Source organism: Cololabis saira, chromosome 1 (genome assembly GCF_033807715.1).
Source record: "Cololabis saira isolate AMF1-May2022 chromosome 1, fColSai1.1, whole genome shotgun sequence".
NCBI classification, from domain to species: domain Eukaryota; kingdom Metazoa; phylum Chordata; class Actinopteri; order Beloniformes; family Belonidae; genus Cololabis; species Cololabis saira.
Window position 1 is genome coordinate 41,261,432 of NC_084587.1, and position 9,311 is coordinate 41,270,742.

Below are 9,311 nucleotides of genomic sequence, written 5' to 3' on the forward strand. Positions count from 1 at the left end.
TGTTATGCCCCCTCCCCCTAGGTGAAAAGAGGAATTGGGACACCACTACCTTCACGGGAACGCGCAAAAGTTAGGGTTAGTGAAGAAAACGAGGGCGAGGGGGAGTATTGGGACGCAGCCTTAGTCAGGGATTTAGTAACTTGATGGTTATGAGATAAAATTTGCTCCTGAGCTGTTATGTGCAGGTTGGGTTTTTGATGACATTTATCGGCACCAGGCCCTGTCGAGTTCCTCTGCAGATCAGCTGCTCAGTCTTTATGATCTGCTGCAGGACCTTGCTGTTCCCAGAGGTGCAGCCAGGGGACCAGGCTGTGATCTAGTACGAGACTGCTGAGTCTTTGGTGCACCTGTAGAAGTTGACCAGCAGCTGTTGTGGGAGCTGTCTTTTTCAGCCTATTCAGAAAGTGGAGCCTCTGGAGGCCTTTTTTTAGCCAACACCGACACATTGGTCCATGTCAAATCTGAACCTGAAGCTCTGAACTGCCTACACCTTTCACCACTGAGGCCAGCAGGCTAGTGGTCTCCAAGCTGCTGCTCTTGCTTTTTTCAGCGTTCCAGGTTCTCAACCTCTTCCTTGTAAACAAAGTTGTTGATGTTTGAGATCGGTCCTGTCACGGCCGTGTCAGCTGCTGATGTTGGAGTCATAGATGGGTTTCTAGTGTGAGGAGGGCGTGAAGTAGGGGGCACATCCCTGTGGTGCTCCGGTGTTGAGTCTGATGGTGCTGGAGGTGTAGTTCCTTATGCGCACTGACTGTGGTCTGGTAGAAAATTCACAGACGTGTATTGAGATCCAAATTCTTAAGTATCATCGTCAGCTCGAGGGAGATCAGCACCTGTCAACACCTGTCCCATCAGATCCAGCTGCTCTGTTGGGATGGACGTGGCTCAAGGTGTTTCTCACCTCATGTGTGTTAAGCACCAGAGCAGGTAACGGCAGCTCCTGCAGGCCCAGCTGAACCGTTTCTGTTTCAGATCAATGTTGGAGGTTTTACCAAGCTGGCTGGACGGGTGTTGTCGGTTTTGTAGTCAGTGATGGATTTAACACCCTGGCTGTTTTGCCTCTGTAGGAGAACTTTGCCTCCCTCTTGAGGCTGGCCATGGCCGCCGTGTAAGTGTCAGCGTCACTTAGCGGAAAGCGTCATCATCACTTCAGCAGCTTTTGAACTCCCCCTGCGCAATTCATGCTTTGCGGTTTGGAAAAGTCTGCATGTTTTTTCAGGTGGTGACTTTGTGCAGACGTGCAGCTGTTTAAGTTAATGTAAAAGTTAATGTAAAAGACAGCTTTTGTCATCAAAATGGTCTCATTGTCTGCTCCTGGTCATCTGTCAGACTCTGAGCTCTGCTCTGGTGGCGATGGGTTTGTGTGCTGGGGTCAAGGACAAAGAGATGTGATTGGTACATCCTCTGTGGGGGGGAGGGGTCTGCTCTGTTAGTGTTTGCGATTTGACAGTTTGTGATTCAGTGTATACGCTAACTGTGGTCTCTCTTAAAGGAGCATGAGGCTCCTTTTAAGAAATGAGACTCTCTAGCGCCACCCTTCACCACGACGGCCATCGGGGGTACTGCAGCCAACAGTGAAGCCGGCACGGGAGAACGGGGAGAACGCGCATGCAGCGTCATGTGACGTCACATCCGCAGAACAGCGCGGGAAATTCGGCCCCAGCACTGCAGCACATTTTGCAGCACACAGCCTGTTCAAGGCAACGCAGAGATACACTAGAGGGCTCATTCTTTTGGGTTTGGAACGCTTCATCTGACATTATTACTAGAAAACCTAAAATGTATACGGATTTTTTTCATAAATCCTGCCACAATCCGGCCTCAAGCTCCTTTAATGTCCACAACCATGTGAGGGGAAAACATGGTTCTGGACATTGTGGTGGAGTGATGATGCTCTGGGGACCTGGACAGGTCAGTCATTGATTGGACCATGAACTCCTCTATAGACCAGAGCAAAGGAGAATGGACCAGAACCATGCGGGAGACTGATAAAGTCATACAGGAAACCACTACTTCATGTTGTTGTAATTGAAGGTGAATCTACAGGCTGCTTATTTATGGGGGTACTTAGTATTGCCCACATTAGTTGGTTATTTTTTGTGTACTTCATTTTTAGATGAATATTACATGGTGACCAAAGGTCAGATATTCAGACCTGTAGTTTAGTGGACGTTGGAGGTCATTTTCTGTGTTTCAGTGTAAAGCAGACTCAATTGGTGTTAAAGGGAAAGTTCGTTTTTTTACAACCTGGACCTTATTTCTGGCATTTTTTATGGTCGTATACTCACCCAGAGGTGTTTGGTGTCATTTGGAGTCCTTCGGAAGATATTAGGAGTTTTTTGCGAGCCGCTTCTCCATATAACGGTAGCGCATGAGGGCACCGCGGGACACAGACGATGCAGCGTCTAAATAACACATGATTGCCGTGAAACTCTTCATTTCTTTTATGAATCACTAGATCTGCTTCCAGGACCTGTTGTCTTCATCCGGGGCTGTGTGTAACAAATAAATCAGTTTGTAAACAAGACCTCTGAACTCATGACGTCATCTCTGTGCGCGCACTCTGTCCTCCGTTCAGTGAGCTCTTCAGCCGTATACTCCGGCTCAAAACGGTAAGGACGTCCATCATATTCAAAGTCGTCGTCCACAACCTCAGAATTTGACAAATATTCAGACATGTTTCAAATAACTATCAGTAAACTAACAGTAGCGAACTCCAGCTGTACACGGAGCTGTGTCTGGGACGCGTGCACAGAGATGACGTCATGAGTTCAGAGGTCTTGTTTACAAACGGATTTATTTATTACACAGACAGACCCGGATGTAGACAACAGGTCCTGGAAGCAGATCTAGTGATTCATAAAAGAAATGAAGAGTTTCGCGGCAATCATGTGTTATTTAGACGCTGCATCGTCTGTGTCCCGCGGGTGCCCTCATGCGCTACCGTTATATGGAGAAGCGGCTCGCACAAAACTCCTAATATCTTCCGAAGGACTCCAAATGACACCAAACACCTCTGGGTGAGTATACAACCATAAAAAATGCCAGAAATAAGGTCCATGTTGTAAAAAACCGAACTTTCCCTTTAACCTGGAGCTGAGAGGTTTTCAGGTGAACTCTGAGGGTTTCTGCCTCATTTTAAAAGATGCTTCGTTATCTGCTTTTCACATGAGGATCAACAGTGTGGAAGTCTGATCCTCTGTGTGTATAAAATCTGGGGTTATGTGTGTTGGCTCACATTACCCATCAGCCAGAGATGGTGTGACGGAGCCAGCCTCAGATTTACAGGCTGTCGTCTGAATGCGGCCACCCCATTAAAGTGACGGCAGATCTAATACCAGACCGGCCTGCAGCACCAACGCACACACAGAGCCCTCTGCCAGAGCTGAGGATCGTTTCCATTCAGCCCATCAGAACCAGACAAGGTCGGATCAGTCAGAAACAATGCTGCGAGTCAGGACTGGAAGGGTTCAGGGAGGAGATGTTGTGGGTCATATTTGATGGCAGAACCACCAATTAGAACATTCTGGAATTCAAACGTGTAGCTCAAGATCCCACACACCAGCGGAGGTGAACACACACGGGTGCATGTGTGGAGGATAGAAGAAGAACGGGACTCTACCCCGCATATGTTGTTATACATACCAGTAAATGTATTTCTGATTGATTGACAGTTGCTTCAGCTAATGGCTATCCATTATCACTTCCCTATCAGTCATCGTCACGCTACCGAGTTAAGCAAAGAACTTCATAGTAACCCAGCATGGGCTAAACACAGCAGTCATTCCTGAAACAACATCTCAAGCATTTTCTCTGTAAACGTCCGCCAGCAGCTCCAGCTGGTTGTCAGAACTGACTTTAACAAAGAGTAGATGGGGGCGTTTTTCTGGCTTCCAACATGGTGTCGAGCAGCACGAGGAAGAGGGAGCTTCAAAACCACCGTTGCAGACAAGCAGAGCTCTGCCAGGACCGCTGTCATGCGGCACACCACCTGTGGCCCGAGGCTGGTGAGTTTAGGTGACCCATGGGCAACTGCCACTGGCCAAGGCTCACGATCAGCGAGCCGAGTGATGGGAGGTAATCTAACTGGTGTTAGTCCTGGCTGGTATAGTCTTCAAACGGACATGAAGGTACCTACTTCAGGCTGCTTTGTTAAACATTATCCCCAAACCCTAACAGATCAACCAGGAGCCGTCCGGAACAACCCAGACTCTTCCAGAACCTTCCAGAAACACACAGAACCTGAACGGGTCTCAGTCGGCTCTTAGTACAGTTAACAACCCAACAATAATCTTTAAAATGAGAACGATTTAAGTTGGTTGGGTCTTTATTCACAGCTCAGAAAAGAAGTGAAGAAAGTGCTAAAAATCTTCGTCTTATCCAGGTTCAGGTTGTGTGGGAGGCAGCATGGGCAAAGAAGCCCACACCTCCATGTACTTGGCCACGTCCACTTGCTCCTCCAGTGAACACAGGTGTTCCCAGGACAACCAAAACATAAGATAAGTCTGCCCCGGGGCCTCTGGCCAGTAAGACAGCCCAGAAACCCTTCCCAATATCTAGGAGGTCTCCTAACCAGATGAACCACCTCAACTGTGTCCTCTGCATGTGAAGGAGCAGCGACTCAACTCCGGTTCTCTCCTGGATGACTGACACCACCCGCAGTTCTGAAGGGGAGGGGAGGAACGCAGACTTAAAAACAGTATTCACCAAATCAGACCAGTACAAAGTTGTCAATACTGCAGATGCTGATGCACCTGTAGATCGTTACTACGCTCCATTCCTCCTTCACTGATGAACAAAACCCCATGATCATCCTTCAGCAGAACCACAATCATCAAACAATAGAACCACGATCATCCAACAACAGAACCCCAACCATCTTTCAACAGAACCAAGATCATCCTACAACGGAACGAAGATCATCCTACAATAGAACCATGATCATCCAACAACAGAACCCCAAATATCCTACAATAGAACCAAGATCATAATAATAATAATAATAATGGTAATGATAATGATAAAAATAATAATAATAATAATAATAATAATAATAATAATAATTATTATTATTATTATTATTATAATTATAATAATAATAATTATAATTATAATTATAATAATAATAATTAGGCAGCACGTGGCTTAGTGGTTAGCACTGTTGCCTCACAGCAAGAAGGTCCCCGGTTCGACTCCCAGGCCCGGCAGGGGCCTTTCTGTGTGGAGTTTGCATGTTCTCCCCGTGCTTGCGTGGGTTTTCTCCGGGTACTCCGGCTTCCTCCCACAGTCCAAAAACATGCATATTAGGTTAATTGATGATTCTAAATTGCCCGTAGGTGTGAGCGTGAGTGTGATTGTGAGCATGGTTTGTGTGTCTATATGTGGCCCTGCGATGGACTGGTGACCTGTCCAGGGTGTAACCCCTGCCTCTCACCTAAAATGAGCTGGGATAGGCTCCAGCAGACCCCCGTGACCCCGCAAGGGATAAAGCGGGTAAGATAATGAATGAATGAATGAATGAATAATAATAATAATACATTTTATTTGTAGAGCACTTTTCATGAATAATCTCAAAGTGCTTACATAAACAAGGATAAAAAAATAAATCAAGACACATAAAAGACCAGAAGTAAAAAAGCATAAAAATAATAAAAAAAAAAATTAAAAAAGACCAGGGAAAACCTTCCTGAACAGGAAAGTTTTAAGCCCCTTTTTGAAAGTGTCCACAGACTGGGGTTGACGTAGGTGTTCAGGGAGGGAGTTCCAGATGGGGGGGCAGCGGAGCAGAAAGCTCGGTCTCCCATGGAGCGGAGTCCTACAACAGAACCAAAAATGATCCTACAACAGAACCACACTCTTCTAACAAGAGAACCACAACTATAGTACAACAGAACCAAGATCATCCTAAAAAAGAACCCCAACCATCCTTCAACAGAACCAAAATCTTCCTACAACAGAACAAAGATCATCCTACAATAGAACCACGGCCATCCAACAACTGAACCTCAACCATCCTTCAACAGAACCAAGATCATTCTACAACTGAACACCAACCGTCCTACAACAGAATCACAATCATCTTACAACAGTAACGCAATCACCCAACAACAAAACCAAGATCAACCTACAACAGAACCAAAAATTATCCTACGACATAACCACACTCATTTAACAACAGAACCCCAACTACCCTTCAACAAAACCACAATCATCCAACAGAACCAAGATCATCCTACAACAGAACCCCAATAATCCTTCAACAGAACCAAGATCATCCTACAACAGAACCCCAATAATCCTTCAACAGAACCAAGATCATCCTACAACAGAACCCCAATAATCCTTCAACAGAACCAAGATCATCCTTCAACAGAACCAAGATCATCCTACAACAGAACCAAGATCATCCTTCAACAGAACCAGGATCATCCTTCAACAGAACCAAAATCATCCTTCAACAGAACCAGGATCATCCTTCAACAGAACCACAATCATCCTACAACAAAACCAAGATCATCCTATAACCAAACCACAACTATCCTACAACAGAACCACAATCATCCTTCAGCAGAACCACAGCTGTCCTCTGGTGGATCCATATCCATCCTAGAACATAATGGTATAGTTGGTTTGTCTGTAACTGGAATCTCACCGGATCAACCCGAGGTTTGTGCCAAGCGATCCCAGGCCCCGATTCATGGGTAAAGCCATGTCAGGAGGACATCTAGCGCATCCAAACCTTTGCCAACTCATTATGTGGGAAACAACAATTCAACTGGAAGAGCTGCCTGATGTTGCTATGCAACAGCATGGCTGTAGCTGCATCCTAATTTAACACAACCACCTTATAACTTCAAAAGAGACACTTAGAAAATAAAACTACAACCGTCCAGCAACCTCGTCCCAGCTACTCTACAAGGAACTAGAACCTAGTAAAACATCTGCTGATTACACACGTTTATGAGTCGAGCATCTTTCACAGCAGTAACAAAGATCTGTACCTCAGCTGATCTGGTCCTGAGGGGTAAACCCGGTCTTTTGGACCCTCTGGGAGCGCGGACTCACCTCTGGGCCTGACGCGGCGGCAGCAGAAGAAGAGTGTGTGTTCAGGACGGAGAACTGCGTCTGATAACTGCTCTAAATTTAACAGAAACACACATAGCTGCGTTGGTGCTGCTTATCTCCCTTCTCCCAGCGGGCCATGGCCATACAAGGCTCTGCCGGGCCCGGGGCCGTCCAGCAGCTCCTCGTCCCCGCCGACACGTGGGGGAGATAACAGCTAGCAGCTAATGGCAGCATCGTGACGCTGATGTCCCACAAAGAGGCTGGAATGCTGGGACAAGTGTCCTCCTGCCACCTCCCAACACGTGACAATGTCCACAAGGTGACTTCCAGAGACCTGCAGACCACCTGATGGTGCAGAACGCGAGGCCTGTGTTGACAGTCCTGCTCTGAAATGACACTTAACTTAACACCAATTTAACTACCAGGCACTTACCACGTGCACTTGAAAAGATCTGGTATCCAAGTACAAAAAATATCTGATATTCAAGCTGAAGAGTAAAATAACATATACTGTACATATTATCAGAACAGAGTAAATTAAGGTTAAGAGCAGAAATATGAAAAAATATTCCACCTTGAGAGCTCATACCTGTCTGTGGTTTTTAGTGAAAACCTAAATAAACAAATCCATTCTAGATCACCTCAACATTTATTGGACAGAGACGAACGTTGCTGTTGTGGAGCAGAGAGGTTTCACAGGTTCTTGAAAAGGAATGTTTAGATGGACTTTTACTTCATTTACTCATAGCTGGGTCAGTGAGGTTATTCTGTAGTCTGTAAAAGAACTAGAAAACCATCTGTGACATCATCCAGAGGTTTCTGGAGAGCGCTTTTGACGCCTCATTTTCATCATACTACCCAGTTCGATGCTGGTGGGAACTAACTCCACCCCACGCCAGTTAATCTAATGTACAACTTTATGGCAGATATAAACATGTCTACAGTCTGGTTCAACAAACAGTTTTGGTCTCAATTGTTGGTCTCAATTGTCTGATTTCAGCGTTGGCTAAACATGACGGTCATTTTTGATTTCACTACCGATCAACATGTTAAACGGTTTATCTGCTGGAAACTAATGATGGCAGCACTGCAGATATGACAACCGGCATAAAAACCAGTCCTTAGAAACCAATCGGTCACATGACCGGATGCTTCGTCCGTTGTTTTATACCGTTTGTGGTCCAAACATCCTCTGTTATAATAAAATGGAGTTTAATGTCATTGGATCTCCATTTGGATCCAACTCTGCGCAACGCTAAAAAGCTAACATTGGCTTGACGTCTAATTATAGTAAGGTAACATGGACTAGATGTTGGATGATGGTTGCTTGCCAGCACGACTTAATTAGTTATCTAACGTTGTCTGACGGTGCAACCTGTATCCAACCAAAGACCAACTTTAAAGGAGCCGTCTGTAAGAAATGGCCAAAACTGGTACTGCAGTCACTTTCAAAATATTGTTGAGCGGCGTGTACCCTCCCCCTCCTCCCCCCGACCAGAGGTTGCCAGGTAGGCTGCAGAATGCAGCAGGAACGTAGGCTGCCATGGCTGCCATAATTAGAGCCGAGCTGGCAACCCGGATGCCGAAACAATACTGACTTGGTGATTGGGAGATAGGTGGAGGGTGGAGCTTCAGAAACAATACTGACTTGGTGATTGGGAGATAGGTGGAGGGTGGAGCTTCAGAAACAATACTGACTTGGTGATTGGGAGATAGGTGGAGGGTGGAGCTTCAGAAACAATACTGACTTGGTGATTGGGAGATAGGTGGAGGGTGGAGCTTCAGGCCAAAACAAAAAATGACAACATCAACATCACTTGAGGGCTGCAACTCCTCTTTTTAAACTGGAATATCCTGGCTTGAGTGCTGTTGTCAGTGACATAAGTATTTGAAATGAACATGATTTTTAAATGTCTGTTGACATATCGGGGTCATTTTATGATTCATTTTATTATTGCTCTTACATACAGCTCCTTTAATGTGTCAGCTGAATGGTTCGACCATCAATCAAGATGAGCGGCTTCGTCGCTACTAAAGTCACTGAAACATTTTCACAGATTTTTAAGTGCAGTGTACCACATAAAACTGGTTCAAGGTCAGTAAGCCCAACAACATTCATACATAAGGCTTCCTGGATTATAGGGCATTATTTGGGAAAATGTAAGGATTTGAAGTGAGTGTTATAGTGTATGCATAAATAAGGCGCTGAGTACATCGCTCAGGCACTGGGTTAAGCTGTGGTCCAA

At 45.6% G+C, this 9,311-nt stretch overlaps 1 protein-coding gene across 2 annotated transcripts in view; it reads right to left on the reverse strand.

The window, feature by feature from the left end:
• Positions 1–7,186, reverse strand: part of LOC133445891 (sodium/calcium exchanger 1-like) — a 37,081-nt gene extending 29,895 nt beyond the window's left edge. Inside the window, exon 1 of one of the 2 annotated variants that reach the window (XM_061723418.1) lies at positions 7,066–7,186. The gene's annotated coding sequence lies outside the window, so the exon portion shown is untranslated. Of the gene's footprint in view, positions 1–7,001 lie in introns of both variants that reach the window. The other variant, XM_061723410.1, reaches the window with a different exon arrangement.
• Between the last annotated feature and the right edge of the window lie 2,125 nt (positions 7,187–9,311).